The sequence below is a fragment of the Lolium perenne genome, chromosome 1 (genome assembly GCF_019359855.2).
Source record: "Lolium perenne isolate Kyuss_39 chromosome 1, Kyuss_2.0, whole genome shotgun sequence".
Lineage (NCBI taxonomy): Eukaryota > Viridiplantae > Streptophyta > Magnoliopsida > Poales > Poaceae > Lolium > Lolium perenne.
In genome coordinates, this window is record NC_067244.2 from 167,323,165 (window position 1) to 167,344,901 (window position 21,737).

At 40.5% G+C, this 21,737-nt stretch overlaps 1 pseudogene; it reads right to left on the bottom strand.

Moving 5' to 3' along the window:
• Nucleotides 1-17,973: 17,973 nt before the first annotated feature.
• Nucleotides 17,974-20,491, bottom strand: LOC139833271 (uncharacterized; annotated as a pseudogene).
• Between the last annotated feature and the right edge of the window lie 1,246 nt (nucleotides 20,492-21,737).

The following is a 21,737-nucleotide window of genomic DNA, read 5'->3' on the forward strand; positions in this document are numbered from 1 at the left end:
TATTAAGGAAATATTCTCGGAATTGGACGAAATCAACGCCCAGGGGCCTATTTTTCCACGAAGCTTCCAGAAGTCCGAAGACGAAACGAAGAGGGGCCACGGGGTGGCCAAACCCTAGGGCGGCGCGGCCCCACCCCTGGCCGCGCTGGCCTATGGTATGGGCCCCTCGCGCCGCCTCTTGACCTACCCTTCCGCCTACTTAAAGCCTCCGTGACGAAACCCCCGTTACCGAGAGCCACGATACGGAAAACCTTCCAGAGACGCCGCCAACGCCGATCCCATCTCGGGGGATCCAGGAGATCGCCTCCGGCACCCTGCCGGAGAGGGGAATCATCTCCCGGAGGACTCTACGCCGCAATGGTCGCCTCCGGTGTGATGTGTGAGTAGTCTACCCCTGGACTATGGGTCCATAGCAGTAGCTAGATGGTTGTCTTCTCCGCATTGTGCTATCATTGTCGGATCTTGTGAGCTGCCTAACATGATCAAGATCATCTATCTGTAATTCTATATGTTGCATTTGTTGGGATCTGATGAATAGAGAATACTTGTTATGTTGATTATCAAAGTTATATCTACGTGTTGTTTATGATCTTGCATGCTTTCCGTTACTAGTAGATGCTCTGGCCAAGTAGATGCTTGTAACTCCAAGAGGGAGTACTTATGCTCGATAGTGGGTTCATGCCTGCATTGACACCGGGACAAGGATGAGAAAGTTCTAAGGTTGTGTTGTGCTGTTGCCACTAGGGATAAAACATTGATGCTATGTCTAAGGATGTAGTTGTTGATTACATTACGCACCATACTTAATGCAATTGTCTGTTGCTTTGCAACTTAATACTGGAGGGGGTTCGGATGATAACCTGAAGGTGGACTTTTTAGGCATAGATGCAGTTGGATGGCGGTCTATGTACTTTGTCGTAATGCCCAATTAAATCTCACTATAATCATCATGATATGTATGTGCATGGTCATGCTCTCTTTATTTGTCAATTGCCCAACTGTAATTTGTTCACCCAACATGCTGTTTGTCTTATGGGAGAGACACCTCTAGTGAACTGTGGACCCCGGTCCAATTCTCTTTACTGAAATACAATCTACTGCAATACTTGTTCTACTGTTTTCTGCAAACAATCATTTTCCACACAATACGGTTAATCCTTTGTTACAGCAAGCCGGTGAGATTGACAACCTCACTGTTTCGTTGGGGCAAAGTACTTTGGTTGTGTTGTGCAGGTTCCACGTTGGCGCCGGAATCCCTGGTGTTGCGCCGCACTACATCCCGCCGCCATCAACCTTCAACGTGCTTCTTGACTCCTACTGGTTCGATAAACCTTGGTTTCTTACTGAGGGAAACTTGCTGCTGTACGCATCACACCTTCCACTTGGGGTTCCCAACGAGCGTGTGCTTTACGCGTCATCAAGCTAAATTTCTGGCGCCGTTGCCGGGGAGATCAAGACACGCTGCAAGGGGAGTCTCCACTTCTCAATATCTTTACTTTGTTTTTGTCTTGCTTAGTTTTATTTACTACTTTGTTTGCTGCACTAAATCAAAATACAAAAAAATTAGTTGCTAGTTTTACTTGCTATCTTGTTTGCTATATCAAAAACACAAAAAAATTAGTTACTTGCATTTACTTTATCTAGTTTGCTTTATTTATTGTCTTGCACTCTATATTAAAAATACAAAAAAAATTTAGTTACTTTTGTTACCATGTCTAGCTCTGAACCTGTTACTTCTTCGCCTGAAGAATTAGTCTTCACTTTTAAACAAGGGGATGAGGAGAGTTTTAAGGATGCTTGATCTAGAATTTTTACTTCTTATCGTAAAACTGAACCTCAAATGACTCTAAGTTTGCTCCTTAGTAATTTTTATTTTGGTCTTATGGTTCGTTATAGATATGCTTTGGATACCTTAGTGGGAGGAGATTTCCTTCATTGCAATGGGGATCAAGCTTTTAATGCCATAAAGAAGTTGGTTGCATCACATGATTCAGCTAATAACTTTGATTCAGCCCTCACTAGCATATATAGTAGATTAAACAATCTCGAGATAAGTACATCTCGCTTGGGTGATAACTATTGCCACGTTCGTAATCGTCTTGAACAAGTTTTAGTGAACTCTAAACTCTCATTGTGGGATCCTGCTGTTAAAATTGTTATCGGTGATCGAACTCTCCATGCCTACTGTGATCTTATGTATGAATTTTGCCTTATGCCTGAAAGTATTTATAAATCTTTGAAACTTTGGGGAGTTGATGAAGGAGGAGAAGAAATAACTCTCGTTGATAACTCTACTATAATTCCTAAGGGAATAGCCGCAGGTGTGCATACAACCATTCTTGGAAGAACAATATCCATTGATTATCTTGTTGTTGAAACAGGAAAACTCACACTCGGAAGATCCCTGCTAAAACTATTGGGAGCAGTCATTGATGTTGGAGAAGGCACTCTGAAATTCTCCTCTATACCGGGGGGAAATCATATATTTCCTAAACCCAAGGGAAAGAAAAACAATAAGAAAGGTAAGGGTAAAGCCCAAGGTAATGTTGACACTTCGTCTCTTGATAATACTTGATACACACTTTCTGCGCCTAGCTGAAAGGCGTTAAAGAAAAGCGCTTATGGGAGACAACCCATGTTTTTACCTACAGTACTTTGTTTTTATTTTGTGTCTTGGAAGTTGTTTACTACTGTAGCAACCTCTCCTTATCTTAGTTTTGTGTTTTGTTGTGCCAAGTTAAGCCGTTGATAGAAAAGTAAGTACTAGATTTGGATTACTGCGCAGTTCCAGATTTCTTTGCTGTCACGAATCTGGGTCTACCTCCCTGTAGGTAGCTCAGAAAATTAAGCCAATTTACGTGCATGATCCTCAGATATGTACGCAACTTTCATTCAATTTGGGCATTTTCATTTGAGCAAGTCTGGTGCCATTTTAAAATTCGTCAATACGAACTGTTCTGTTTTGACAGATTCTGCCTTTTATTTCGCATTGCCTCTTTTGCTATGTTGGATGAATTTCTTTGATCCACTAATGTCCAGTAGCATTATGCAATGTCCAGAAGTGTTAAGAATGATTGTGTCACCTCTGAATATGTTAATTTTTATTGTGCACTAACCCTCTAATAAGTTGTTTCGAGTTTGGTGTGGAGGAAGTTTTCAAGGATCAAGAGAGGAGTATGGTGCAACATGATCAAGGAGAGTGAAAGCTCTAAGCTTGGGGATGCCCCGGTGGTTCACCCCTGCATATATTAAGAAGACTCAAGCGTCTAAGCTTGGGGACGCCCAAGGCATCCCCTTCTTCATCGACAACATTATCAGGTTCCTCCCCTGAAACTATATTTTTATTCCATCACATCTTATGTGCTTTGCTTGGAGCATTGGTTTGTTTTTGTTTTTTGTTTTGTTTGAATAAAATGGATCCTAGCATTCACTTTATGGGAGAGAGACGCGCTCCGCTGTAGCATATGGACAAGTATGTCCTTGGTTTCTACTCATAGTATTCATGGCGAAGTTTCTCCTTCGTTAAATTGTTATATGGTTGGAATTGGAAAATGATACATGTAGTAATTGCTATTAATGTCTTGGGTAATGTGATACTTGGCAATTGTTGTGCTCATGATTAAGCTCTTGCATCATATGCTTTGCACCCATTAATGAAGAAATACATAGAGCATGCTAAAATTTGGTTTGCATATTTGGTTTCTCTAAGGTCTAGATAATTTCTAGTATTGAGTTTGAACAACAAGGAAGACGGTGTAGAGTCTTATAATGTTTTCAATATGTCTTTTATGTGAGTTTTGCTGCACCGGTTCATCCTTGTGTTTGTTTCAAATAAGCCTTGCTAGCCTAAACCTTGTATCGAGAGGGATTACTTCTCATGCATCCAAAATACTTGAGCCAACCACTATGCCATTTGTGTCCACCATACCTACCTACTACATGGTATTTTCCGCCATTCCAAAGTAAATTGCTTGAGTGCTACCTTTAAAATTCCATCATTCACCTTTGCAATATATAGCTCATGGGACAAATAGCTTAAAAACTATTGTGGTATTGAATATGTAATTATGCACTTTATCTCTTATTAAGTTGCTTGTTGTGCGATAACCATGTTCACTGGGGACGCCATCAACTATTCATTGTTGAATTTCATGTGAGTTGCTATGCATGTCCGTCTTGTCTGAAGTAAGAGAGATCTACCACCTTATGGTTAAGCATGCATAATGTTAGAGAAGAACATTGGGCCGCTAACTAAAGCCATGATCCATGGTGGAAGTTTCAGTTTTGGACATATATCCTCAATCTCAAATGAGAAAATTATTAATTGTTGTTACATGCTTATGCATAAAAGAGGAGTCCATTATCTGTTGTCTATGTTGTCCCGGTATGGATGTCTAAGTTGAAGAATAATCAATAGCGAGAAATCCAATGCGAGCTTTCTCCTTAGACCTTTGTACAAAGTGCATAGAGGTACCCCTTTGTGACACTTGGTAAAAACATGTGCATTGTGATGATCCGGTAGTCCAAGCTAATTAGGACAAGGTGCGGGCACTATTAGTACACTATGCATGAGGCTTGCAACTTATAAGATATAATTTACATGATGCATATGCTTTATTACTACCGTTGACAAAATTGTTTCATGTTTTCAAAATCAAAGCTCTAGCACAAATATAGCAATCGATGCTTTTCCTCTATGGAGGACCTTTCTTTTACTTTCAATGTTGAGTCAGTTCACCTATTTCTCTCCACCTCAAAGAAGCAAACACTTGTGTGAACTGTGCATTGATTCCTACATACTTGCTTATTGCACTTATTATATTACTCTATGTTGACAATATCCATGAGATATACATGTTACAAGTTGAAAGCAACCGCTGAAACTTAATCTTCTTTTGTGTTGCTTCAATGCCTTTACTTTGAATTATTGCTTTATGAGTTAACTCTTATGCAAGACTTAATTGATGCTTGTCTTGAAGTGCTATTCATGAAAAGTCTTTGCTTTATGATTCACTTGTTTACTCATGTCATAAACATTGTTTTGATCGCTGCATTCACTACATATGCTTTACAAATAGTATGATCAAGATTATGATGGCATGTCACTCCAGAAATTATCTGTGTTATCGTTTTACCTGCTCGGGACGAGCAGAACTAAGCTTGGGGATGCTGATACGTCTCCGACGTATCGATAATTTCTTATGTTCCATGCCACATTATTGATATTATCTACATGTTTTATGCACACTTTATGTCATATTCGTGCATTTTCTGGAACTAACCTATTAACAAGATGCCGAAGAGCCGATTGCTGTTTTCTTTGTTTTTGGTTTCAGAAATCCTATTAAGGAAATATTCTCGGAATTGGACGAAATCAACGCCCAGGGGCCTATTTTTCCACGAAGCTTCCAGAAGTCCGAAGACGAAACGAAGAGGGGCCACGGGGTGGCCAAACCCTAGGGCGGCGCGGCCCCACCCCTGGCCGCGCCGGCCTATGGTCTGGGCCCCTCGCGCCGCCTCTTGACCTACCCTTCCGCCTAGTTAAAGCCTCCGTGACGAAACCCCCAGTACCGAGAGCCACGATACGGAAAACCTTCCAGAGACGCCGCCAACGCCGATCCCATCTCGGGGGATCCAGGAGATCGCCTCCGGCACCCTGCCGGAGAGGGGAATCATCTCCCGGAGGACTCTACGCCGCAATGGTCGCCTCCGGTGTGATGTGTGAGTAGTCTACCCCTGGACTATGGGTCCATAGCAGTAGCTAGATGGTTGTCTTCTCCGCATTGTGCTATCATTGTCGGATCTTGTGAGCTGCCTAACATGATCAAGATCATCTATCTGTAATTCTATATGTTGCATTTGTTGGGATCCGATGAATAGAGAATACTTGTTATGTTGATTATCAAAGTTATATCTACGTGTTGTTTATGATCTTGCATGCTTTCCGTTACTAGTAGATGCTCTGGCCAAGTAGATGCTTGTAACTCCAAGAGGGAGTACTTCTGCTCGATAGTGGGTTCATGCCTGCAATGAAACCTGGGACAGTGATGAAAAGTTCTAAGGTTGTGTTGTGCTGTTGCCACTAGGGATAAAACATTGATGCTATGTCTAAGGATGTAGTTGTTGATTACATTACGCACCATACTTAATGCAATTGTCTGTTGCTTTGCAACTTAATACTGGAGGGGGTTCGGATGATAACCTGAAGGTGGACTTTTTAGGCATAGATGCAGTTGGATGGCGGTCTATGTACTTTGTCGTAATGCCCAATTAAATCTCACTATAATCATCATGATATGTATGTGCATGGTCATGCTCTCTTTATTTGTCAATTGCCCAACTGTAATTTGTTCACCCAACATGCTGTTTGTCTTATGGGAGAGACACCTCTAGTGAACTGTGGACCCCGGTCCAATTCTCTTTACTGAAATACAATCTACTGCAATACTTGTTCTACTGTTTTCTGCAAACAATCATTTTCCACACAATACGGTTAATCCTTTGTTACAGCAAGCCGGTGAGATTGACAACCTCACTGTTTCGTTGGGGCAAAGTACTTTGGTTGTGTTGTGCAGGTTCCACGTTGGCGCCGGAATCCCTGGTGTTGCGCCGCACTACATCCCGCCGCCATCAACCTTCAACGTGCTTCTTGACTCCTACTGGTTCGATAAACCTTGGTTTCTTACTGAGGGAAACTTGCTGCTGTACGCATCACACCTTCCACTTGGGGTTCCCAACGAGCGTGTGCTTTACGCGTCATCAATGGTCATGCCCTCTCTATTTGTCAATTGCCCAACTGTAATTTGTTCACCCAACATGCTGTTTATCTCATGGGAGAGACACCTCTAGTGAACTGTGGACCCCGATCCAATTCTCTTTACTGAAATACAATCTACTGCAATACTGTTCTACTGTTTTCTGGAAACAATCATCATCATCCACACTATGCATCTAATCCTTTGTTACAGCAAGCCGGTGAGATTGACAACCTCGCTTTTTCGTTGGGGCAAAGTACTTGGTTTGTGTTGTGCAGGTTCCACGTTGGCGCCGGAATCCCTGGTGTTGCGCCGCACTACATCTCGCCGCCATCAACCTTCAACGTGCTTCTTGGCTCCTACTGGTTCGATAAACCTTGGTTTCATACTGAGGGAAAACTTGCCGCTGTACGCATCACACCTTCCTCTTGGGGTTCCCAACGGACGCTTGCTGTACGCGTATCAGAGACTTACTTTGCTCCTCATATGCTTAACTCTTCTGCAAGTGTATCTACATGTGAAATACATGTAAGTTGGTTTAATTTTGTTACTCTCATGCTCATGACACCTGATAAATTTGATTGGACCAAGGGTTTCTTATCTTCTCAGTTATGGAGTATTATTAAGGAATCTATTGCTCCTGAACACACTATTTCATTTGTTATCCCTGATAAATGTGTTGCCAATTAGGCTCCTGTCTATGTTGGAGGAGGTCCAAGAGAGTCCCAAGAGCAGCAACTTGCTTGATGAAACAATTCATCTTTCTCCTAAAAGGAAGAGGAGAGATGGAAAAGTATCTCTGGTTGAGTCAGAGGTAAGGATAATTCCTAGATTGGTTCTTTTAAATGATGGCTATAAAAATCATGATAACTGTGTTGATAAGAACTGCTTGACCTGCAATGCTGCCCCTCCTTTGATTAATACCAAAGTGGTAAAAAACTTGGCTGCTTCTTTCTGTAAGGTTCAGGAGGATGATCTGGATAAGAAGTTTCAGAAGAAGAGCAAGTTGGAGACAAAGAAAAAGGCACCAGGACCCACACATGAGACTCCAGCTCCAGGTGTCAAAGTTACTAGATGGAGGAACCAAGCTAGCTCTAGTGGCAGTGTCAAGGAAAAGGGACCAGGTGCTGTGCATGGAGCAACACCTCAAGCCAAAAAAGGCTCCACAAATAGTGTTCCCAATGATAGACAACTTAGTAGCTTTTGTGGCAAGGATGGAAGTTCCTTTTGTTGCTTGTAAGGTCTGGATGACTTGTCAAATATTGTCATGTTTGCTTTTGTGGATGATTTGCTGGTATATGACTTATTTAGTGGATAATGTTACTTGTGCTGGCTTGTTATTGCCCCGGTTCCTTTGTGTTCTGCATGGAATGTTCTTCAGCTTGCAGGCACAACTAACATGGTGCAACATGTGCATCCATGTGATTTTACATAAAACCCCTCATAGTTTCCTATGGAGCACAACAGATTATGAAATTTTTTAAATTGGAATTTGAGAGGAATTAATTCTGAGAAGAAATGGGTTGCACTTGCTAGCAAAATTGAAGAATCAAACTGTGATATCATTTGTCTGCAAGAAACAAAAAGAGAGAATTTTGATTTGGATTATATAAGAAAATTTTGTCCTGAAAAATTTAATAAATTTGAATATCTGCCTTCAGTGGGTGCTTCTGGAGGAATTATTATTATTTGGTGCAGCTCTTTGTTCACTGGCACACTTGCATTTCAGAATGAGTTCTCCACCTCTGTGCAGTTCACTTGCAATATCTCAGCTAGCACATGGATCTTGACCAATATTTATGGCCCAAGTCAAGCAGAAAGAAAAGCAGATTTTATTGAATGGTTCTCCAACATTGATATGCATGATGACATGTATTGGTTAATCATGGGAGATTTCAACTTCATCAGAAAACCTTCAGACAGAAACAATCCAGGAGGAGATTTAAATGAGATGCTTTTATTCAATGAGGCAATCAGTAACCTTGGATTGGTGGAGTTGCCACTAAAAGGAAGAAAGTATACTCGGATTAATATGCAACAAACACCTCTCCTTGAAAGATTAGATTGATTTTTTACCTCTTCTTCTGACTTCTAATTATCCCTCATCTCTGGTTTTTCCTCTTGTCAAACCAATCTCAGACCATGTCCCTTGTGTCATATCTATTGGAACAAAAATACCAAAAGCAAGAGCTTTCAGATTTGAAAATTATTGGTTGCAACACAGTGATTTTAAAAGCATAGTGGAAGCAAGTTGGAGTATTCTTGTTGGTCATACTGATCCAGCCAAGAAAATCACTGCCAAGTTGAAGAACTTAAGGAGGAGTATTAAGCTTTGGGCAAAGAATTTACCTTGCTTAAGAATGCTTATTGACAAGGTAAATTCCGTTATCACATTTCTGGACAATATAGAGGAACTGAGAACCCTCTTCCTTGAAGAATGGAATCTGAGAGATATTCTTAAAGACCATGTGATAACTTTGTTACAAAACCAGAAAGATTACTTGAAGCAGAGAGGGTAAAATGGGTCAAGCTAGGGGATGCCAATACTAGATTCTTCCGTACAAAAGCAACAATAAACTGCTGATACAACTTCATTTCAATGCTAGTGAATGACAGTTTGGCTGAAATCTCTGATCATGATGGAAAAGCTGATATTTTGCGGAAGGCCTTCAAGGAAAGGATTGGTATGACTGATAACCCTACTATGCAGTTTGATTTGCATGATCTTTTTGGAAGAAATACGAATGCAGAAGCTTTTGCACAGTTAGAAGTGCCCTTTTCTGATAAAGAAAGTGATGACATTATTAAGGAATTGCCCAATGACAAATCTCGAGGACCTGATGGATTTAATAATGAATTCTTCAATAATTGTTGTTCAATCATTGGTTCAGATGTTAAAGACCTAATAAGAGCTTTCTATGAGGGTAATATCAACTTGGAAAGCATCAATTCCTCTTATATTACTTTAATTCCAAAAATAGACACACCTTTGCTTCCAAGTGATTTCAGACCTATCTCTCTGCTAAATATTGTGCTTAAGATTATCACCAAGCTATTAGCAAATAAATTGCAGATGATCATACTTCAACTAGTTCACAAGAATCAATATGGTTTTCTGAAACAAAGATCTATTCAAGATTGTCCGGGTTGGGCTTTTGAATATCTCTTTCAGTGTCATAAGTCAAAAGAGGAGATTGTCATTCTCAAGTTAGACTTTGAAAAAGCTTTTGATAAGATTGAGCATAACACAATTCTGGAAATATTGAGAGCTGGAGGATTTGGGGAAAGATGGATTAAGTGGATTCAGCTAATTCTCAGTTCTGGAACTTCTGCAATTCTCCTAAATGGAACACCAGGGAAGAAATTCTATTGTAAAAGAGGGGTTAGACAAGGTGATCCCCTTTCCCCTCTACTTTTTGTGCTAGCAGCAGATCTTCTCCAAACCATCTTGAACAAAGCAATGACACAAGGATTAATTGACAAACCGATCCCCTCAGCTGCTTGTCCTGACTTCCCCATTGTGCAATATGCTGATGATACTCTGGTTGTTATGAAGGCAGATGCTAGAAATCTGATTTGCCTTAAAGCTTTTCTACAAACGTTTGCTGATTCCACTGGGCTGAAAGTGAATTATAATAAATCAAATATGATACCCATCAATTTGAGTGAAGAAACGATCAATCATCTCTCTGCAACTATTAATTGTAAGAAAGGATCACTGCCTTTTACTTATCTTGGGCTGCCTCTATGTATTGTTAAACCTTCCATGGAGCATTTCTTACCAATTGTACAAAGAACACAAGCAAGGTTAGGTGGGACTGCCGATTTCTTAAATTATGGAGGAAAGTTGCAGTTGGTTAAATCTGTTCTGGCTTCCATGCCAATTTTCTTCATGTGCTGCTTCGATGTACCTGTGGCCATAAAGGAGCAAGTTGTGAAGTACATGAGACATTGTTTATGGAGAAAGAAAAGTTCTGAGGTCCAAGCTAATGGATCTGCTCTGATAGCATGGGAAAAATTGCAAACCCAAAGAACAAGGAGGATTAGGTGTACTCAATCTGGAAATACAAAATAAGGATCTCATGTTAAAGAACTTACACAAGTTTTTTAACAGTCATGATATCCCTTGGGTGAACTTGATCAGAGAGGTTTATTACTCCAATGATAATATTCCCACACACAAGTTGGATGCTTCTTTCTGGTGAAAATCACATCTAAAGTTGCTTGACATTTACAAGTCTATGGCCAGATGTAATATTGGAAATGGAAAAATTGTAAACTTCTGGACTGATCTTTGGGAACATAATTGTCTTCAGGAAAAATTTCCTCATCTCCTAACTTTTGCCAAGCATACTGATTGGTCTGTGGCAAAGGTAATCAATATTGAGTACCTAGAAGATCTGTTTCACCTCCCGCTTTCACAGCAAGCTTATGTGGAGTTTCAAAGCATGGAACTATTATGTCAAAGTACTCTCACAACTATACATGAAGGAAATCTAGATAACTGGTCATATATTTGGGGAAGTACAGACTTTTCTTCACAAAGAGCTTATAAGGCAATGATTGGATCCATTCCAACTCCAAAGATCTTTACTTCAATCTGGGAATCTTCTTGTCAAGCTAAGCATAAGTTCTTCTTTTGGTTGTTGCTTCATGACAGATTAACACAAGAAATCTATTGAGAAGAAAGAATTTTCTGTTGCAATCTTACAATTGTGTGGTCAGAAATTGCAATGCAAAAGAAACGCTTGTGCACCTTTTCTGGGCATGTCCTTTTGCAGATCAGTGTTGGAACTTTGTGTGTCCACAGAGAAATAAAAGATTATCAATACTGGAGGCTTTAGAAGAAATTAAAACAAGGATTAAATTACCATTTGCTATGGAGATCATTACGCTGGCAGCTTGGGGTATTTGGATGATAAGAAATAACAAAATCTTCAAAGACCAGATTGTTTTCATTAGTTGGAAGGTTGTCTACTCTCAAGAGCTAAAGTTGCTTGTGCATAGAATGAAGAAGAAACATATAGCTCTTTTCAAGGATTGGATTCAGTCTCATCTTTAGATTTTCGATTTTCGATTTCTTCTTCTTCTTGTTGCTTTCTTCTACATCTCTGAGAGTTTCTCACTCTCATTTGTAATCTGTACTCTGTATTTTATTCTTTGTTATTAAATAATAAAAATTGCAGTGGGTTTTCCCCACTGTTTTACCTTAAAAACAAATTTGCTGGCAGGCGTCCATGGTTTTCCCCCTTCTATGTTGGAAGGGTTTTCCACGTTAAATCTTATGTCTCCGCTGCGTTTTTCTTTATCGTTCTTTGTTATTTGCTTGCCGTGTTTATAACACCCTAGAGGAAAGAATATATTACCTCCGTAGATAGCCCACACATATTTTAATTAACATAGGCAGTACTCTCTCTGCCTGTTAAAATATACCCCTTTCTTTTTTCCAACAGTAGCCATATTCATAAAATTCAAACTTAGTTTTTACAAAATATACCTTCTACAATACCAAACCGATACCCATAAATACATTATAGGAATATGTTTTTCATACAGTATATTTATCATTATAAATTATTGTTAATAAACTTGGTCAAAGACCCAATACAAAACAAATACGACTTACAAATATATAGCTGGCCCTCTCATTGAGTTGAGATCATAGGCGACCGTCCAATGAAGTTTATTTTGATGCATGAACTTCTTATCTTCACCATAAGTGGGTTTCTGTGTTAATGACATAGAAATTAGGGCACTAACCTTTTTCTGACTCGTGAGCTATGTGGAAAGAAGCATGAAACATAGCTACAGATTCCACCAAGAAAAACTCAACCCACCTCGAGAGAGCATATCCCATGAAAGAAGCCAACTCATGCACCTGCTGCACCTATCCACATCGAACCATCAAATTAAAAAGGGAGGGACAAGATCCATCCACAATGTGGGTTTCGGGAATATTTGCAAATCGGTTTGTGATGTATCACAGAATAGTGCAAATTGTCCTTCCAAAGCTAGTCATCTTCTCTTCCTCCAAAAGTTGTTTCGTACGAGGAGCACCTCGTTTGTCTATTTCTCCTATCAAATCGATGATGAATATTATCAGTATACTTGCAGCTCATAGGTCGATTCTGTGCACATGCTTCTCGTATTTCCAATCCTAGCGCCACAGATTTAATAGAACATGAGGGAAAAAGAGGCCAAATCAGAAGACCCGCCACTACCAACCACGATTCCGACACGTGCCGCAGCATCAGTGGATTGGGGAGGAGGGTGGTGAAGGAGATGACCTCCTATGCAAAGATCGATATGGATGTCAAGAAGCTGGGGTGGAACAGGAGGGAAGGGAGAGAGACTACATGGGGAATTTTCCAACCCTAGCTCCAGTGATGTAGAGGTGCGCAAGAGAGGGTAAGAAGAGACATGATGACTTTGTGAAGGACTATTCGCACATATCAACTACACTTCAAGGTTTACTTCGTAAATGTGCCATCAATTCACACTTAAGCTACATCACATCCCTTCTTTTCACATCCAATGGCCCATGATTGATTGGTGCATTAGGTGCATGAGTTGTGTGGTTTCATAGGATACATTCTCTCCCCCTCCAGTCTTGTGAAGATTGTAAATCTTGGTTTTGTTGGAAAACCCTTAGCGTCTAGGGTCCTTCAATGTGTGGATTTACTGCGGGGATTTTTTTGAAGATTTGGACGTCATTTTAAAGATCTGCCACTAGTGTAAGGGCTCTCATTTTGTGGGGCCCTTAAGAGAAGAAGGCTATACCCAAGGGCTCTTAGTATGATTGACCACTAGTTAATTTTCACTTTTGGATCACAAATGGTTTCAAGCTATTTTCATCTATACATGCTACTTATATGGTACACACGAATTTTAATAGGTTTACAAGCATTGTTCGGAAAATGGTGGTACCCACGTGAGTGCAATTCCAAGTAAACAAAATACACTGCCACATCATTAAAACCCACTCCAGAATCAACTGGTGGTCCATAAATTAATGTTTTAGAGATAATTTCAAAGTAATAGGACCAGTTGTGTACTTGAGCAAGCATTTTGGGGTCAAAATGATGTTCTTTGAGAATCCAGTATAGTGGCAGAACCAAAGGGTCAGATGTTTAATGTTCGGGCATCTCCCTCTTCCTATCTATTTCAAATGAACTTGAGATGATGTATGAACTCTCATGAATATGCTTTAAAAAATAAAATCGCCAAATTCAAGTTAATCATGCATGTTCCTTACATTTTTCCTCACATTGGAAAATATAGGTGACTTTGAAGGGTCACATAGTAAAATCTTCCTTAAATTTCAACAATATATTCCCCTATGATGAAATATAGTGCCTATTAGCTTTTTTCAAAGTCAAACCGAGTAAACTTTGACCAAATTTATACAAGAAAATATCAACATCTAGAATATCAAATCAGTACCACTATCACAAAGTTTATTTTAATATGATATACATTCAGCATTTTAGATATACGTATACATTTTTCAATAAGCTTGGTCAAGTTAGTGCAATTTTACTTTCGTGGAAATCAATGCGCACTATATTGGCAAGGAGGGAGTTTTTTTTTCCTTTTCTAGATAGAAATTTAACTATGTGCCATGAGTATTGCCTATAAGAATCTATTTTTTGTGTAGCATATTATTTACATTATCTCAAAAAATTCTAATACATATGGATCATATAATAGCTCATTCGACATTTCTTGAAGGATTTTTTCTTCCCATTCACTTTCATGGGCGGTTACCCGCAAACTCATGGGTTGGGCATGAGTATAGATTTAGCTCCATGGATACCCGGTGGATTGTTTCTGATAAGGAGTACGCACATGGAAGTGATGCAAACCTTCTAAACGGTCCCTGGTCATGTTGGCATGTTGCAATGATCCGCCACATTGCTAGTTTATTTTTATGCGCTAGTTGTTGGTAGTGGTGTGGAAAATTGACATTGGTGAAAAACGTTTCAAACCGGTTAGTGGGAGTAGTTCGTTTTTTTCAAAAATATAGTTTAGTATCAAAAATTGTGCTAAGCTCAAACCAGCTAAACCGTGAAACCGTTTTAGCTCACTGATAGTTGTTGGGTTGCAATTGAATTAGTTATTGGCTATGTTCTGTGTGACATGTGAGACATCTTCTTGGTTGATGGAAACTCATATGGAAAATTAAGTATCTTATTGTGTGATATGAAGATATAAAATACTGTGTTGCACGCAACGTGAGACTATGTATTTGCATTGTACTTAGGGTGGTTTTTGTTTTCATTTGTTGTTCATGTACAAATTATTCTGGCTGGTATTTGTATTTGCTTCATGCATGGATAGTTGTGTATCCACGGATAGTTGGATATCTGGCATATATGAACACCAAAATAATTTTACCTATATAGTACATTTTCGAGCCCGTGCAACACGAGGGCAGTTGGATATGAGCATGAATCTTGAGGTGCTCTGCCCAGCCAAATCCACCGAACTGCCATCCTGAGCAATAACTCTCTGTCTCAAAGTCACTGTATTGCTCCTCTATCTCTCTCCCTCCCTTGCCCTCTCTAGAAATTATTTCTTTTTATTGTATAGTGTCTCATGTCAGTAAAACAAATTGAAGGTTCAGAAAAAAAATCCATGATGTACATTTGTCGTGTGACTTTTTTACTCTAAGTTTTATGGAGATTACGCGTTGTAGATAAGACGGAAACATCATAGTTTGGTGACTGATATCGGCCCTGACTAAATTGATTAATCCCATTAATTATTGATTAGAGCAACTCACACTTGCACTATAAATGTTTGGCCGGTCCTTCAGACAGATTAAGCCAAAAGTCTCAATATTGCTAGTACCTTTTTCTCCTGGACAAAGCAAAGCATCGTAGGCCAAGGCTGCGAAAGACACGTGGCAACCAAATCTTCAAGGCAATTAACTAATTAGTTATAGCCTAAAAATGTTTGAATTAATGATTTTCTTTGTTTTTAATTAAAAGTATATCTAAGGCCATCAAGTTAGTTAGGTAGACAGATAACAGATGGTTTCCTTTTAAGGAAGACAATGAAGTTAACAAGTAGATGTACATATAGTACAATGATAAATACAGGTACTGAATCCAACTTAATTTACACCAACCGACATGTACAAGCAGCTTCGTTCGTGAACTGCACTGGTTTTCTTTAGTTCTGCTGATAGTGTGATTTGTGCATTAAGTAAACAGACTGAAACCGTGCACAGACTTATCATCAAATCTGTTGATGTTTACAGTTAATCTCTTAGCTCGATCGAGCTGACAAAATATCTCTGAACCCCACGTAACTCTATGGATGAATATAGGGCATGGATGCTAAATCTCTGGCATCATTCATTTTTAGTACAAGTGTTTAATTTTCAGTACTATGTACCATTCCATCATATATACTCGTATGCTTGGTTCGTACTTGAGTTCAGATAGAATTCATGGAAGCAAATTAATACTATGAGTGATGGGGAAGTAGTAGAGTGCAGCCCAAGCGAGCAACCAACTTAATCAATCTGTGTACGGTGTGTTTGGTAGCCCGGGTCATCCGAGAATGACTATCTCTTCTCATACATGATGACCCTAACCAAGTTGGAATGAGATAAGATGTTGTTTGGTATCACATGTATGGGTTGGGATAAGTTGAGGCGAGATGTTGTTTGGTAGCACATGGATGAGTTGAGATGAGATTTTAGCACAAATTTAATATTTGGACAAAGTAGACACTATATCTAAATATAAAATACACACATTACAAAATATACATTGATTCAATATTTCATAAAATACACACCTATTCAATATTCAAAAGGTGCATTTTTTTTTGCAAAAGACCCTAAAACAGAGTAAAAAAAATCGATTGGGTCCTCTCCATTGTGAAGCTCGATCTGCAACTGGAATCACTGGAGCAGCAGCGGCCAGGCAGACCTATGCCGGCGAGCCAGGGGAGGGGCCATGGAGCTTCTGCCGGCGAACTCATTAGTCCGGCGGCCAGGGTATGGGCGGTGGGCGGTCGACCGCGTTAAGGAGATCCGATTCCCGGGACCATGTTCGCTGGCGAGGAGTTTTGCGTCGAGGCGGTCAGCGTCGACGAGATCCGCGTCGGGGCGGTCGGTCGCCGGCGACCGTCCAGGGGAGGAGCGCCAGGGGAAGGGCGGCCTGCACCAGTGGAGGGGCGCCACGGGAGCGGCGGCGGCCTGCGCCAGGAGAGTACGACGGTTGCATACGGCAAAGGGGAGGGGTGAGGAGAAGATAATGAGCTAGAAGAAACATGCGGGCTCGGGTCTGGGGGTCTCTCGCGCGGACCCCGAGAAGTTTTGCGGGATGTGTTCAGCCCGGTCGAGTTGTGAAGCTCGATTTGAGCTTCACAACCCGGCTTGGCTGAGGAGCGTTTTTCGTATGAGGTGGGCTATGCTCGGATGTGTTGGCCCGGGCTAACAAACACATGTATCTCTAAAAATCTCGGTTGAGATGGAATTATCTGAGTTGCCCCGGTCTACCAAACACACCCTATCCGGGACCAACATGCTTCATGCAGTTGCGTTCATGAGACCCATCTGCAACGCCGAAAAGAAAGAACGGGAGAATATATAGACAGTCCGGTGCTACTGGGAGTGGAGACAAGATTTATATTGGGCCAGCCCATTGGAAGAAGGGCCATTTACGTTTCTTCCTATTTCTGTTTCAGCTCAAGTCCATAATATAACACAAAATTAATTTTGTCAAGCTGTCACTTCAAACAAGTCCACTGGTCAAAATGACATTTTTTTTCTCCTTAGGAAAATCGCCGCCACATTTACACGCATATGATCTGCGAAAACTTAGAAAAACACCCAAGACCTCAATACAATGTTTCGCAACTAATTCTAGGGTGCCATCACATCGTAAGGTCGCCACAATAGTCAGTGAACCGCGTATGATAGGAAATTGTGTATGAAGCCAAATCATTGGGAGACATGTACAAATCGTGCTGACCGTCGGGCTAGAATTGTCGGTGGGGGCTGACGGCTCAACCCTCCTATCAGTGGCGAAACTAGGATTTTACGCTAGGGTGGGGCAACTAGATAAAAAAAAAAAATTCGATGCCACAAAAATAAAGTACAATAATATGGGTATAAAATTTGCTATAAGAACAATAGAAATATATTTATAAGGTCTCACAAGCATCATAGTATAAATATCAGAAATATTTGTATAGAAAATTACATGAGTGCAAGAATTTTAAAAAACTTCTTCTTCCTCTTCTCGGGATAACGCTTTTTCATAGCCATGAAAGTCTCAATTATATCATCATCTTTTACCTTGGAAAAAACATCTCGCTCAATGAATGTGACTAGACAATCATCCAAAAGGCTATCACCCATCCGATTCCTCAACTTATGCTTCACTAAATTCATTGCAGAAAATGCCCTTTCAACACTTGCGGTCGCCACAGGTAGAAGCAATACTAATTTGAGAAGGGAGTAGACCACATCATGAACAATATGCCTATTTGTTTCAACAAGCTTAACAGAGAGATCAACAAGATTGTTTAAACCTTTGAAGTTCTCATCTTTTCTCATGTCATCAATGTAGTTAACAAGTTGTGTCTCAAGCCTTATCAAATCAACCTTTGAAATATCCCTGGGGTAAAACTCAGCAAGTTTGCGTACCTTACGTGCGTCAAAAGAAGCAAATGAGTTGCTAGGATTCAAAGCCACCATACAGTGAAGCAACTCCATATTGATCTCATCAAATCGATTGTTGAGCTCTTGACTAATTTTATCAACAACACCAATGTATACTTCTCTTCTAAAATGATCATCATTTGTTTGCTGTGAAGAAAACCTTGCTGATCTCCCATAAGGCAAGTACTTACCATCTGGAGAAGGAATTGGGATGCCATGTTCATTGCAAAATGAAGCCACTTGGTCATAGAATGAATTCCAACTATCAGACCTCATCTCTTGCAATCTTGTCTTTGCCATACCAACAAGTGAGATAGCATTAACAATATCTTGTTGTCTTCTTTGTAAACAATCAGATAAATCATTTGTGTATCCAAGAATGACAAGCATCAAATGAGCACTAAAAATAAAGTCAAATGACTCAAAGACTCCAAGCACATCATGTATTTTTGGCCAATCACTCTTCTGCCCTTGATCTTCTCCAAGAATTATGAGCACATCCCAAATTGTGGCATACATAGCAATAATGCGCAGAATAGTTTTGTAATGAGAGCCCCAACGAGTCTCACCTGGCCGAGCTAACCCCATCTCTTGGTTTAATCCACTTCCAGTTTCTAGTTCGCCCGCTTCAAGGGATTTCAAGAGATTCAATGCTCTAACATTCCGAAGCAAATCATGACGCTTACAAGATACTCCAACAATACTCATCAAGAGGAGATACCTGAGCAAATAACCATGAGCAATCTGTATTGTCCTTAGCTACAGCAACTAGAACCAATTGGAGCTGATGTGCAAAGCAATGAATATAATAAGCGGAAGGTGACTCTTTCATGATCAATGTTTTCAGCCCTTTGATCTCACCTTTCATGTTACTAGCCCCATCATAACCTTGCCCACGGATTTGAGTGAGAGCCAAATGGTGATGACTAAGCAGATTATGAATTGCATCCTTAAGTGACAAAGATGTAGTATCATCAACATGAACAACCCCAAGAAAACACTCATTTGGCCTTCCGACTTTATCAACATAACGCAGGCAAATTGCTAGTTGTTCCTTATGTGATACATCACTACACTCATCAGCAAGAATTGCATAATTGTCATCTCCAAGTTCTTCAATGAATTGCCTCCTGGTGTGTATGGCACAACATTGAATAATTTCTTTTTGTATGTCAGGACAAGCCAAGCTACAATTACCAGGAGCATTTTTCAAAACCAATTTATTCACTTCTTCATTGTTTGCCGCAAGCCATTCAAGAAGTTCAAGGAAATTCCCTTTATTGCGAGAATCCTCCTTTTCATTATGCCCACGGAATGCCAATCCTTGACCGAGGAGAAACCTCAAGCACCTAAGAGAATAAAGCAATCTGAGCTTATAAAGACGTAGTTCCTCATGGTTTACCTTCACAATGAGATCATCAACTGCCGCATTGGGATTTAAAAATAAGTTGTATCTCTCTTGAGCTTTATTATGCACACTTGTTACGCCACCTACATGTTTATCAAGTGCATCATCCCTATTCCAGTTTCTCCAACCACCATCAACAAATATCCCAGTACCCTTTCCCTTACTTTTCTTCTCTCTGAACAAGTAGCATACAAAGCAAAATGCTGCATCCTTCTTGATACTATACTCAAGCCAACTATACCTCTCAAACCAAAGAATACTAAAATGTCGATCTTTACCTCCAATTTTCCTCAATTCAAACTGATGTGCATATGGTCGGCATGGACCCTTGAGAACATATCCTCTCCGGACTGCATCTTGATCATTGACATTATAGCTTGCAATGGCCAACCTTTCCCCTGGATCATGTGGAAGACGATTGATGTCATACACCGGCTGTGGTGGTGGTGGCGGCGGCGGCGGCGGCGGTGGCGGGGGCGGCGGCGACGACGACGGTGGCGGCGGTGGTGGCGGATGCGGTGACGATGTGGAGGCATCATCATGTCGAGCTGAAGTTTGCTCATCCGAAGTAGCAAGGGTAGAAGATGCCAGCTTCTTTGCTTCATGCTTCTTGAAAAGAGCAGCAATATCCCCGGTCCTCTTCATGTTCAAATAATTCTACAATGCAAAATTATAAATCAATCTATCAGATTGTACGAACTACAATGAATCCATTACTTTGATCATGAATTGATGTTCTAGTTTTGCGATGCAATAAGAATAAGCTGATCAAATACTTGTGATTTGAGAGTTGAGAGATGTAAAGAGCTAGATCTAATTAGGGAATCAGCAATTAAATACGTACTCCCTCCGTTCCTTTTTAATTGACTCGGATTTAGTACAAACTTGTACTAAATCCGAGTCAATTAAAAAAGAACGGAGGGAGTACCTGTGTACGCGGCCGGCCGGCCGTGCGTATGCGCGCGAGGCGAGTGTGGTGAACCGCTGATCCTTGCTCTCTGCTTTGCAGCGCTACCTGCTCGGTCGCCGCTTCTGATTAGGCTTGTTTGCTTGATGAATCAAATCACAAATTACCTTCGATCAGAGTCTGAAACTGCAGTATCGCTATGGTTAGGGCAAGTTTGGGGATCGCTAGAACGGCCGCCCCGATTGCTGGGAGTAGAAACGATACGGATGTCTTTTGCTTCTTGGGCTGTGTCTACAAAAAAAAATTCTCAAATATATATTATATAATAGGGCTTTTGGGTCAAATTCTTAGGGTGGTCCTAGCCCCACCCTTCCACCCTGTTGGACCCGCCCATGCCTCCTATGCATGCGGGTGGAACAACTTGCACACATGATGAAAGGTCGGCAACAAGACCAATATGTCGACGAACACTAACACCACACACAGCTGGAGCACAAGGCCAATATAATGAGACCCCCTGGCTCCTCCATGTCGTCGACCACGTCGCCTGGATGAGGTTGAAGCCTGGATACCATTATTCGACCGGCGCATCCGCAACCTCCTCAACCCTCCAACTTTAGTGTCTTTAATTAGATCATATTCAGAAATGAGACGGGTATGGTTAGGAGGAGGGGTGGTGGCACGATTCAAAGAAATGCGAGAACAAGAGCCATTAATTAGATTATATCCAGAAATATTGTTTCCTAAAAATGCGAAAAGATTTACCAGAATGTTTATATATGCATCTAACAATTTACTGGAAAACGTTGCGTTTTCCGCGCTTTACTATCAACTGGGATTTCCAGTTTTTCACCCGATTCCCATGAACAAAAAATGTAAGAAATCTGCATTTACCCTTTTTTCAATTAGTCGATCTTTCTATTCATGAACATCCCCTAAGCTTGAACCATCTCCAAGCATCGATCTTGGCACAAAATCACACGG